This window comes from Delphinapterus leucas, chromosome 7 (assembly GCF_059928025.1).
Source record: "Delphinapterus leucas isolate spDelLeu-1000000601 "Yukka" chromosome 7, BTC_Dleu_Yukka2, whole genome shotgun sequence".
NCBI lineage: Eukaryota > Metazoa > Chordata > Mammalia > Artiodactyla > Monodontidae > Delphinapterus > Delphinapterus leucas.
The window spans coordinates 25,775,882-25,789,580 of record NC_143135.1 but is presented as its reverse complement, the minus strand read 5'-3'; positions in this window follow the sequence as shown (position 1 = coordinate 25,789,580).

Here is a 13,699-nt window from a genome sequence, read left to right as displayed (position 1 = left end):
CAGCTCTGAGCCATTGAGTGCTTGGGTTGCGTTTTCACCTTGCCTTCAGCCTGGCTTAAAATGTAGACTACGTAGTGAGGAGAGAGATAGGTGCATCTTTTCAGGTGCCTTCCGCTTTAGTTTGAGGGCAAGTTACAAGTGCCTGTCTGCTCTACAACTTCAGGACACCTCCCTGTGGATAGTGCCAGAACGGTGACCTCAGGCCACAGCTTGAACACCGATTGCAAGTAATCCAGCTCCAGAGGTGATAGAGTGACCTCTCTTTAAAAAGGAGATTAAAATAGCTAAGAAACAACACTTAGCTTAGTGCTCTGAAAGGTTGGCATCCTTCCAGGATAGACTTATGTACTTTTTGTACTTGGAGGAAAAAAAAGAGATGGGATTTGATCCAAGAATGGTCCTCCAAACGAGAGAAATATGGAGCAAGCAGCTGGAGCAGAGTGGCCAAGTGGTACCACCAGCTGCAGGCCCATTAATTAACATTCCCTGGTATGTAGCAGCTCCAGTGACCTTGATTCTTGTTGAATTCACAGAGATAACTTTTACAGAGCCTCTATTTTTCTCACTGCAGTATATTTATCCAAGGAGTACCTTGCATATTTCCCCCCATCTCTCTGAGCAGTAAATTTATTCTAATTACAAAGAGATATAGTAAAAGCCTGATTGAACGCTTGGCAGTTTATAGAGATTTATTTCTGGGGCTTAAGGGGGGTTTTTAGAGTGTGTGACTAGAGTGGGGTTGAGGGGAGCTGAGGAAAGGAGCCCAAGAGAAAATGTAGATTTAATGGACCTATAAAATGACCCTGCGGTAGATAAATGCTTGTTCCAGAGAAGCTTAAACAGCCTCCAAACCAGGGTCTGTGACAGCCAGTCCGACACAAGGTGTCTGAAGCGTTGCATATTTCTCTGTGGGTTTTCAGGTTTCCATATGAAATTTGTTATTCCCCAGGCAGAGGTGAGAGAGCATGGAAATCTGTTTTCCAGAGGGAAGAGAGCATATTTAACTACAAATTTCTAAGTACTCAAAGCTATGAAAAGAGGAAAAAGTAAACCTCCAGCACCTGCCCTTAAAATCACTTTGCCTTTTCTCTAACTCTCTTGAAGCTCAATTCTGAATTTTAAGCCTAGGATCCTGGAAGGCAGATCATGAGAGCCTGCCCTTTGTACCAGGATTTCTGCATAAGAACCAGCAGCCTTCCAAAGCCCAGTTATCCCAGGCACTTCCAGCTCATAAGGAGACAGAGGGACACTATCGTCTAACTGAGCCTTCTGTTTAGAATAGGCTTTGCATGCACACACTGCTGAACTTTTCCACGAAATCCTTCTAGGCTTTTGATCCCATGAGTGACATTCATCTTTTTTGCAGCTGCTTTGCAAGTTTTGCTGAGGATGAATTTTAGGGCTTTCAACTGTTAAATTTGTTATACTGTAAATCTAACCACTACTAAAATGGAGACATTTGTTCTGGGGGAAAAAGCAACACAGAAAAGGGTCTAAAGTAGACACTAGGGGGGAGGTAGTTTGGAGAGTGAATGCACTGGCCTCTTTGGCCAGAGGCTAAGTGGGGATTGGGTCACTGTTTCTTGGGGTTCCCTTGAACCCCAAGCTTGAATAATGCAATAGCATCAATCATTTTACCAGCAAAGTGAGTTTATTCATTAATGCCAGAGGAATTGCAACCCAGGATACCGAATTATGGAAGACCACACGCAAACCCAGGGAACAAGGAAGGGAAACTAGCTTTTATAGGGAAAAGGCGAGACTTGGGAGGACCTGTAATAACCAAGGAGCCATTGGAGGAAGCTGGGAGTCCAAAGTATGGAGGCTTCTCATTGGTTGGACTGCTACAGCCTCGGATTGGCTGGGCTGTCCTTCAGGGAGAGAAGTTTTCTTCTTCCTGTTGGTTTGCGAAGTAGGCAACAGGTTCCTGTGGGAGATGCAGCAGAGGTGTAGGGGTAGTCCCTTCCGGTCTGGAGTAATTGAAGATGCATGGAGGGCGCAAGAGCTCCCCCTACAGGCCTGTGCTGACTCTAATTTTAGCTGCGGCTTCTTTTAATTCCGCACCCGCCCGTTTTCTCTTTTTAGGAACTGGCGTAAGGAGACCTTAGGAAAAAATTTTAACTTTTTGATTGTTTAACACTCATACAGAGAAAACATTTTACCATGTTGTTTTAAAGTTAACACCCAAGTCAAGAAACTTTTATCAGAGCTATCAGAGCTTTTATGGGAATCACTTCTTTGCTTTTTTAAATAATTATTTTAGCACCTAAATGTGCGTCTACATAGAATAGAGCTTAATTTTGTGTGTTGGAACTTTATAAATGGAATTAATGCCTCGTTCTTTTGTGTTTGGCTTCTTTTGCTCAACCTCCTGTTTGTAAGAGTCATCCGGGTTGTGTGTAGCTGTAGTTCATATTTATTACAGCACATTTTTGATCTACCCACGTACTGTTGGTGAACATTCTGGTTATTTCTAGTTTGGGGATGTTGATAATGAAGCTGCTGGGAGCATTCTTGTGCATATACACAGGGAGCATGAGAATTTGCTCAGCTTGCCTGGTTGATATCAAACAATTCAATTTGAACACATCTTGAATCACGGCTTGTCCTAGTTTTAAAGGCAAAATGGGCAAGATTTGTCACTTGTTCATTCAATAAACACAAACCAAACTTCTACTGTAGGAATAGAAAATATAAGACACAGGCTGCCTGTCCTCTCTTCTGTGCTCAGAGCAGACATTACTAGTTCATAAGAGTGTGATTTCCTGTTACATCTGGATGTGGCTTCAAAATCGTTTGCAACGTGGTCCTCAAGGCAGCCACTGCTAAAGATTAGAGATGAGGGGTGTGATGGTTAATTTTCTGTGTCAACTTGGTTAGGCCACAGTACCCAGATATTTGGTCAACATTATTCTAGATGTTTCTGTGAAGGTATTGTTTTAATTGAGATTAACACTTAAATACTTGAGTAAAGCAGATAGCCCTTTATAATGTGAGTGTGTTTCTGCCACGGAGTTGAAGTCCTCAGTAGAAAAAAGACTGACCTTTCCCAAGGAAGAGGGAATTCTGCCACCAGACTGCCTTTGGACTCAAACTGCACCTCTTCCCTGGGTCTCTAGCCTACGGCCTACCACCCCTGCAGATTTTGGACTTGCCAGCCTCCACAATCATGTGAGCCAATTCCTTGCAATTTCTCTCTGTGTATCTACAGACATCTTTTTGGTTCTCTCTGGAGAACACTGACTAATACCGGTGGCATACTATTTGCATAGGGTTGCCTGGTGGCACAGGAGCAGAAAGCCTCTCGAGCTAATTTAAATAAAGGAGATTTACTGTTGATAGAGTGGAACTTCTTAGCATCAAATACCAGGAAATACTTTTAATATTCAGGATTACCCCCTCAAAACCAATTCATTAGAACACTACTTATGTCTGAGATATTTTCCAAAATAAAGTTGCAGTGGGTGTCCCAGTTTTTGAGTGTCGTCAGTTGCCGTCAGCCAATGAGATCTAGAGCAAAGAAGCCATTCTGAGTGTTGACACACGGCACCGCAGCTGCTTCCGGTTGGTGAGCTGAGTTCAAAGCGTCCTGGTGTGTATGTTATTTATTCTGCTCTGGGCTCCCTTTCTGCCATTGCTTTTGTGTTCTGGCAAACAGTATGACTCAGACTGGTGATATGACTCAGACTCAGCATAGGTGATAATATTGGACCTACTGTAAAGAAAAGGAAGAGTATCGTGCTAGATGTTAGAACACAGGTTTTCCAGAGGCTATAGATTCTCCAAGTTGGGAGGTCCACTTATAAATAATACTTATATTACAAAGTGCTCAGTTCTGTAACAGCGAGGTGTACAAGTGTAATGGAAGTAAAATAACCATAGGTTGGGGCATCGAAGGGTGGGTAGAAGCTCACCAGAAGAAAGGGTGTAGAGAGGAAAAGGAAAAGGAAACATTAACAAAGGTATGGGGCGATGAGAGAACACATACTACTCCTTGACTCCCTGGCTACAGCAGCACCTTCCTTTTGTGTTTTGATTTCTCCCAAGGAGAAACAGTGAGGCTCCATGAGAGAACTTCAGGTGCTCTGGTGAACTTCAGGTGAACCTCAAGCCTCCTGTTATTTTCCACATCTATAGGGAATGTGTCCACATATTTTGAAGCCAGGGAAAATATTACTTTACAGTAAACAGAGAAAAGGTTTAGAGGAGGTTAGAAAATGGAAAACTGGAGCACAGAGTCAGTGATAAGAAGACAGTTTTATATGGCACATAGCAATTGCTTCTGGAGTCATTAGGAGTAATATTTATAATCAGGATAAGCTAATGCTTTGGATGAGTTCCTGTGATTCTTCTGTTTCTGAGAAGCCAGATTACCTCTGGCTCCTGCAGACCTGCAAGAGAGTTGTCCTCACATGGAAGAGACCTGAGAGTAGGAATGACATTCAAAATATTTAACCAGTGGATAGTAGATACCTGACCAGTTGGAAACGACTGGGATGGCTGGACCCAGTGCATATAGGCTGAACTCCAGCCCTCTCTTAGGGACCATTAAACACAACACTTGTTTCACTGAAGAGACTGAAGGATTTACCTGAGACCATGTGGTGGTGGCAGAGCTAGGAGTGGAACCCAAGCCTTCTGTGTTCACCCTCTACCTACGCTGCAGCCGTGGCCTCAAAGCCCTGGTAAGGCAAGTGGGGCGTCCTGTTGGTTTACCATAGATTCTACTCACACCCAAGGCTGTCCATGGGGAGGATACAGCTCTTACCCTGTTCATGAGTAACATGCTGAAAATTCTTTATCCATTAGTAAATAAATACCTCCTATTTATTTGTAAATATAGCTTATTTGCAAATACAGTGTATTACATAACATACTATAAAGGATTCAGGAAAATAGTCAGTTAAAAAGAAAGCTGCCTGGGCTTCCCTGGTGGCGCAGTGGTTGAGAGTCCATCTGCCGATGCAGGGGACACGGGTTCATACCCCAGTCTGGGAAGATCCCACATGCCGCGGAGCGGCTGGGCCCGTGAGCCATGGCCGCTGAGCCTGCGTGTCCGGAGCCTGTGCTCCGCAACGGAAGAGGCCGCAACAGTGAGAGGCCCGCGTATCGCAAAAAAAAAAAAAAAAAATTTACTGAACACCTACCAGCTGCCAAGGCCTGCTCTAGGAGCTGATAAGTAGCGATGTGCAAGAGGTCAAACCCCTTGCCGTCTGTTCCAGGCTGGGCAGGTACACCTGGGGCCCAGGAGGGACTCTGGTGAGGCTGGGATTGGGCCTCCCTGGGAGCACGAGCAGCCCCTCCCCGCTAGATGCTGCCCATCCAGGCACTGCCAGGAGGCAGGGGCCATACCCCCTCTAGATGACTTTGCACTCTGTCCTGACAGGGAATTTCTTCTCCCAGACTCATCACTTCTCAGAGACATCTTCCCTTTGCCTTCTTTCTCCAGAACTCACTTCGTAGTCCCTCAAGGTACAAAACTTTTTTTTATAGAAAATAAATGCTACGTTTATTTCTTGTTATAACACAAATGTATCAGAATCCTCAGAACAAAATGATTTGTATTTAATCCAATCAAGTTTTTTTAAATTGTGGTAAAAAGCACATAACATAAAATTTACCATCTTAACCATTTTTAATTGAAGTATATTATTATATTATAATATTCTTTTTAATTCTTTATGTTTGAGACCTTCATAATAACATTTTTAAAAATTAGTTACCAAATCTATATAAGAACATAAGAATGTTTATAATATTAGGTGAAAAAAACATGTAGAAATTGTTAGTGATGTTCACTGATATTTTCAGTTCTCTTCCTTCCTAAGCGCTTCCTTGGAGTTAGGTGTGGCCCTAGGACTTGCCTTGGCTAATTAAAAGTGAATGAAACTGATGTGTGTCACTTCCAGATGGAAGCCCTTAACAGCCACTGTATTTTCTCTCCCCTATTACAGCACTGATGTTCTTCCAACAGTCAAAGCTCCATCAGCCTGAATCCCTGAGTAAGAATCACACAGAGCAGAGGCCCTGCTGACCTGGGATGGACGTGTAGCATAAATGAGAAATAAACCTTTGTTTTTCGAAGCCACTGGAGGTTGTTTGTTGCTGCAGCATAAGGTAACCCATTCTGACTGGTTCAAAGCAGGGGGTAGCTTCTGGCAGTATAGATAACTAGATACTCAGAAGGCCTTCCAACTACAAAAGAACTGGATCACTTTTTTGGCCATGCAGCTTGCGGGATCTCAGTTCCCCAACCAGGTACTGAACCCGGGCCACGGCGTGAAAGCACAGAGTCCTAACAACTGGACCACCAGGGAATTCCCTGGATCACTTTTTAAATGGACCGTTGGGCTTGTAAGTAGTAAAGTAATTGTCTAGGACAGCTCTTATCCTCAAATATGAGCTGAAACCAGAACTGGGAGCCAAGAGTGCTAAGAAAATAAGAAAACTGGGTTGTCCTAAGGGCCAGTGCCATTGTAGCACGGTATGAACTCTAAAGCATCAGAAAGTGGGGAAGCCAAAGGTCTGACGCTTCTGCATTAGGCCAGGACACTCCAAAAGGGGTGAAGTGTCTCAGGTTGGTGTTTTCCTTCTGCTCCCAACAGAAGCAAATACAAATCTTCACAGTAGGCCATTAAGAGCCATCAAATTTGAGTTCAAATCCAAGATCACTAAGCACGGAAGGAGGCAAACCACCAAGAGAGAGTGAGTTGATGGAAAAACAAGCATCTAGTTTAGACCCCAAGAACTTTGGATATATATTCTCATTTACAAAAGTGTACAGAGCAATTATTAAGCGCTAGACACTATTGTAAAGTTTTTTTTTCAATTTTAACTTATTTAATTCCCATAACAACTCTATGAGGCAAGTACTATTGTCATCCCCATTTTATAAAGGAAAAAAACTGAGGGACAGAGAGATTAAGTAATTTGTTCCAGGTCAACATTTCTTAAGTGGTAGAACTACAATTTGGATTCAGGCAGTTGGTTCTAGAGTATGCACTCTTCATCTCTACATTTTGTTGACTTTCTAACATAGAATGTCTATGTGTGACAGATTTAAAGAAATAAGGAGGACTTCCCTGGTGGCACAGTGGTTAAGAATCCGCCTGCCAATGCAGAGGACACGGGTTTGAGCCCTGGTCCGGGAAGATCCCACATGCCACGGAGCAACTAAGCCCGTGCGCCACAACTACTGAAGCCCTTGCACCTAGAGCCCGTGCTCCGCAACAAAGAGAAACCACCGCAATGAAAAGTCCACGCACCGCAACAAAGAGTAGCCCCCACTCGCCGCAACTAGAGAAAGCCCATGCACAGCAATGAAGACCCAACGCAGCCAAAAATAAATAAAATAAATTTTTTTTAAAAAGGAGTGGAATACCAAAGATAACCAAGCGAAAAAGGACCATCAAAGGATGACCAGGTAGATTTGAAAAAGAATAAAAAAGAGACAAAAATAAAATGGTTGAAAATAAACATTTAATAAACATGTTAAATGTCTGAAGAGATACTTAGTGAATTAAAGAAATATCTGAAGAAAACATCCAGAATGTAGCTCAGGAAAAAAAGGAAGTGGAAAATATGAAAGAGAAATTTAAAGATATGGAAGATAGAATGAAAGCTTCTGATATAAATTTAATTGGAGGTTTGGAAGTAGAGGATAGAGAGAATGGAAGATACATAATATCTGTAGCTGAGAGTTTTTCAGAACCGATGGAAAGACCTAAGTCCACAGATCTAGGAAATACAGCACATCCCTGGAAAGATAAATGAACAAGAAATTTATGCTTTAGACATGTTACAGGGAAACTGGAGAACCCCAAAGACACTGAGAAAACCTTAAAAGCAGCCTGAGAGAAAAGAAAGATCGCCTGCAAAGGACTAACAATTAGACTGTCAGGCTTATCAAGAGTAATTGTGGATGCAGGGAGCCTGTGAAATAATTATTCAAAGTGTTGAAGGGAAATAACTATCCATTGCACATCCAGAAAAGCTACACTTCATAAATAAGAGTAAAATAAAGTCATTTTCAGCTAAACAAAAGTCAACAGACATTTACTAAAGGAGTTCACATCCATCTTTCAAGATTCATCTCAAATGCTGTTTCTTCCATGGAACTCTGACCTTTAAATCCCCATAGCATTTTATTTGAGGCTTTCTCATGACACTTCCCAAATTCAGACATAGTCTGAAGTTATTTGTGCCTTTTCATAACATGCTGTCGCCCCTGCCACGGCTCTTACCCCACGCCCACCACAAATATAATGCCCCAGGAACTCTTTGGTGTCTAACTCACTTTAACTCTTTGTATAGCTCGTATCATGATACTTGCATGAAGTATATGTGCATGATAAGTATTTGCTGAAGCTTACTGGTCAGCCTTCTCCTATGGACCATCAGTTCCAAACTATGCTTCCCTTCAAAAGGGGTTTTATGAAACTGGTATAGACAGTCTTATTTACAGAGCAGAAATAGAGACACAGACCTAGAAAACAAACGTACAGATACCAAGGGGGAAAGGGGGGGTTGGGAGGAATTGGGAGATTGGAATTGACATATATACACTATTGATACTATGTATACAATAGATACTAATGAGAACCTACTGTATAGCACAGGGAACTCTACTCAGTGCTCTGTGGTGACCTAAATGAGAAGGAAATCCAAAAAAGAGGGGCTATTTGTATACATATAGCTGATTCACTTTGCTGTACAGTATAAACTAGCACAATATTGTAAAGAAACTATACTCCAATAAAAAAAAAGGGGGGGGGAGCGTTATGGCCAAACCCTCTTCCAAATGCTGAGATCCACAGTTTAATTGTTTTAAGCCTACATTTCCCCCAATTTTTTGCCCACAGAACAACTCCTTCCACTCTTTACTCCATGAATATCCCAAGAGACTGGTGTTTCTAAGAATACCTTTTGCAAAAATACTGCAGAAGGCAATCACTTATTTGAGTCTCCAAGGCCTGAAGTCAACATCTTGGATCCTGGTTCTATTCACAGCTAATCATATAATTAGTTCTAAGTCATTTATCCTCAGGTTCCTTATTTGTGACATCATTAGCAGGTGACCCCTTCTAACTCTAAAATTCTATGAATTAAAGGGCATTGCCTTAGACCCTTTTTGACCCACCTCCTAGAGTAATGGAAATAAAATCAAAAATAAACAAATGGGACCTAATGAAACTTAAAAGCTTTTGCACAGCAAAGGAAACCATAAACAAGACGAAAAGTCAACCCACAGAATGGGAGAAAATATTTGCAAAGAAGCAACTGACAAATGATTAATCTCCAAAATTTACAAGCAGCTCATGCAGCTCAATATCAAAAAAACAAACAACCCAATCCAAAAATGGGAAGAAGACCTAAATAGTCATTTCTCCAAAGAAGATATACAGATTGCCAATAAACACGTGAAAGGATGCTCAACATCACTAATCATTGGAGAAATGCAAGTCAAAACCACAATGAGGTATCACCTCACACGGGTCAGAATGGCCATCATCAAAAAATCTACAAGCAATAAATGCTGGAGCGGGTGTGGAGAAGAGGGAACCGTCTTGCACTGTTGGTGGGAATGTAGATTGATACAGCCACTATGGAGAACAGTATGGAGGTTCCTTAAAAAACTAAAAATAGAATTACCATATGACCCAGCAATCCCACTACTGGGCATATACCCGAGAAAACCATAATTCAGAAAGAGACATGTACCACAATGTTCACTGCAGCACTATTTACAATAGCCAGGACATGGAACCAACCTAAATGTCCATCGACAGATGAATGGATAAAGATGTGGCACATGTATACAATGGAATATTACTCAGCCATAAAAAGGAACGAAATTGAGTTATTTGTAGTGAGGTGGATGGACCTAGAGTCTGTCATACAGAGAGAGGTAAGTCAGAAAGAGAAAAACAGATACCGTATGCTAACACACATATATGGAATCTAAAGAAACGGTACTGATGAACCTAGTGGCAGGGCAGGAACAAAGACACAGACGTAGAGAATGGACTTGAGGACTCAGGGTGGGAAGGGGAAGCTGGGATGAAGTAAGAGAGCGGCATGGACATATATACACTACCAGATGTAAAATAGATAGCTAGTGGGAAGCAACCACATAGCACAGGGAGATCAGCTCCGTGCTTTGTGGCCACCTAGAGGGGTGGGATGGGGAGGGTGGGAGGGAGGCTGAAGGGGGAGGGGATATGGGGATATATGTATACATATAGCTGATTCACTTTGTTGTACAGCAGAAACTAACCCAACAATGTAAAGCAATTATAAAAAAATAAAGTGCATTGCCTCTTATAGTCAATCAGTCAGTCATTCTACACATACTAAATTCCTACTGTATGGCAGTGTGCAAAATCCTGGGCATAGCATGGTGAACAAGATAGGCATAGTCACTGCTTTCATGGAGCTACAAGTTGAGAATGATTTTTCTAGAGCTCACTATTAGAACAGTGACTTCCAGAATCAAATGCCTTCTAGTTAAAAATGGGGAATTTACTGTTTCATGTATTATGTGTATCAGGTTGTGGCGTAAACCTTTAGAATCTAAACGTATGGTCTAACTAGGCTTATGATTCTATTTCACCCAGGAGCTCCATTGTAAGCATCGAGAATCGAACACGTCAAAGATTGAAAACTAAGTGTATCTAGTTTTTAATCTTCATCTTTAACTTTCCTTGTAATGGCTCAGTCCTCTATAGTTTAGAAAGCACGTTTTGATGATGCAGCATCAACTGAGCACTTTTGTGAGTAGACACTGTTGTAAGCACTTTATACCTCATACAGCTGGTGAAGCTAGGCTTTGACCCCAGGAAGTATGGATTTGCAGCCTGTGCTCTGAACCTTAACCATAAACTGCCACTATTCCTAATCGTCAATCACTGTTCAGTAGGTTTTCTGCTGGAAGTGTAAGGGTTAACATCTCTGAAGAGCTGAACAATCATATGGGATTTTTAAATTTCTAACTCCAGCCAGGTAGTGTACTGAAGGTGGAAGGAAAAATTAAAAGCTTTTTTTTTTTCTTTTTGACTAAGCACTAATCTTCGTGGTTATGGATGTATCCATATGCCAGAGAATATTGAGATAATAAGCTAACATAAAATTGGTGATACAGTTTTAAAACTGACAGCTCCACGTGTCTGATATGTTTTCTGAAAGTAATTTTAAGATAAGACTCCACTCTCAAATCTAAAATTCTTTCTTCAAAGATTGCTAGCACCACACAGTATTTGTCACTGTATCAATTATACAGAGAAAAACTACAGTGCTAGGAGTAGAGGACAGTTTTCATCATAAAACAGTAAAATAACAAAATATAATCAATGAAATGCGAACCACACAATGTCAGTGAGAATTCTTGGCATTTAGTTTTAGAAGCCATTCTGCATGGAAATGAATAAAATATAAACACAGTACTTTATCTAGGATATGACAAGAAACTTCAAGATTGTAGTGTGCATTAAGATAACATTCCAAACCTATCCTTTCAAGTTTTCAGCCAAGAATTTGTTTTTATAATTTCTTTGCAGTTGGCAAACAGCTAGCCTCTACTTGAGAATATCAATTTTCATGCTTATGGTCCCAATCCCATCGTGTGTAACTGTTAACTTGCTATGTGACCTTGACTAAATCACTCCCCGCCACCCCAACCCAAATGGAGGAGTGGGATCTCTCAGGCCCCTTCTGGTTTTAAAATTCTGTAGTTCTAGCCTATGGATCATGACATAAACACCATAAAAAATGCTTGCTAGAAGATTGGATTTTTTAAAATTTGTGCTATTTAAGCATTTTCAAATGACCGCTCTTATAGCCAGCTGTACAGACCATAAACCACGGCAGTCAGTTCCTACGGGTGATTTACTTGGTTTTGATGCTGGTTAGCAGCAGCTGTGCTGTCTCAAGTCACCAAGCACCTTCTGTAGTTCACAGAAACAGTCCCTCCACATGCTTCCCGAACTCCCCAACACGGACGGGGTCTGAGAGATTCTGGGCAAAAGAAGTAGGATCACAACCGCCATGGGCCATCAGATGACCTTGAACACCCTCCAAAGATGGAGGCGGTGTGGACCCCTTGATCCACTGCTTAGATCCCCACCTCGAGACTGAAGTGCTTATGCCCCCAGCTGCTGGGAATGTTGGCTGCCGCTGGTTCTTCAGCGGAGACCCTCTCTGGAGATAGCCTTTGGCTGAAGAGAGCTGCTTTGCCCAAACCCACACCCCTGTTGGGGGCAGGCTACATGCAAGGACTGCAGATTCCACTAACAGGCCAACCCCTTGTCCCAGTGGGGTCCAACTCTGAAGGGCCAGGCCAGCGCTGGAGCTCTGGTAGAGTGGCCTTTCATCCTGTAGGGTGATGCACGTGTGCTGCACCACAGAGCACCTTCTCCCTTGGCCCACAGGTGTTGCCCCCGAGCACTCCCCTTAAGCTTCCGGCACCAAGATCTCTGTCCCGGAGTCGGCGCCAGGAATCAGAACCTGCCACAGAGACTTACAGACCTGAGTTCGAATTATATCTGCTTAACTCTGGGTCCAGAAGTAAATGTCCTCTCCAGTGAAATGGAATAATAACTACTCATAGAATTGTTTATTATATGAATATGAGGAAATGAATCCAAAGCACGTAGTGGATGATTAGCAACAATTTAACATTTATCAAGCGTTTATTATATGTCCAGTGCTGTTTTATGACTTCACCACATAAGAACTCTATGAGAAAGGTAGTATCCCTATTGTACAGATGAGACAGCTGTGGCACAGAGAAGTTAAATAATTTCTCCAACGTTACACAGCTAATAAAAGTCAAGAATTCAAACCCACGCTGCTTGACTGCAGAAATAGCATTCTTAGCTTAAAAACTCTGCTGCTTCCCACTGAGAAAGGAAAATTGTTTAAATATTTGGATGATGGTACACAAAAGCCTAGTAATGTCACCTGATTCCGGAAGTATCTTTAAAACAAGACAGTTAGAAAACATTTACAAAGAATTTCTGTACTCCTATTGTTTATATTTTTGTGTTGCTATAGATTGTTTATTTTTGCTTCAGATCAACGCTTTTTCATCAAGAGAATGGATGAAACAGTTGGAGGGTAGGAGACCTAATCTGATGTGATAGTGGCTGTTCCACAAGATAACTTTTTGCTATTTGTTTCTATTTTAATGAAACATGTGCTGAGTTTCTATTTTAATGAAATGTGCTAAGTACAAGGTCAAAGAATAAATAAGACAATGACATGTTTCATTATTAGGTAGTAATTTTGTATACTAATAAGGTTTAGGTTATATCATATTTCCTACAATTTAAAATATCTCCCTCACCTGGGTCCTTATAATGGAAGTACATTATAACAGAAAAGAGCGCTATGACAAAGACCCCTACTATGCCCCTTCTGACCCCTCATTGGCAGTTTACACTTGTATTAACTTCAAAGTAGTTATCTGTTAGCATCCGATGGAAAGCATTTGTTTCACATTTCACTTATTATCCGAAGGAATTTATACCATAATTTTTATCTCAGGGGATAATGTGTTAACAGTGCTTGTTTGGATCCCTGTTATACTTTTAAGGTCAGGAAAGTCTCTTTTACTCTTTAAGGCACAAGTCTGTTAAAGTTTTTATGATTTGCCAACAAAGTGGTTTTTCATCTTCTGCTATTCGATAACTAAGGTATAAGA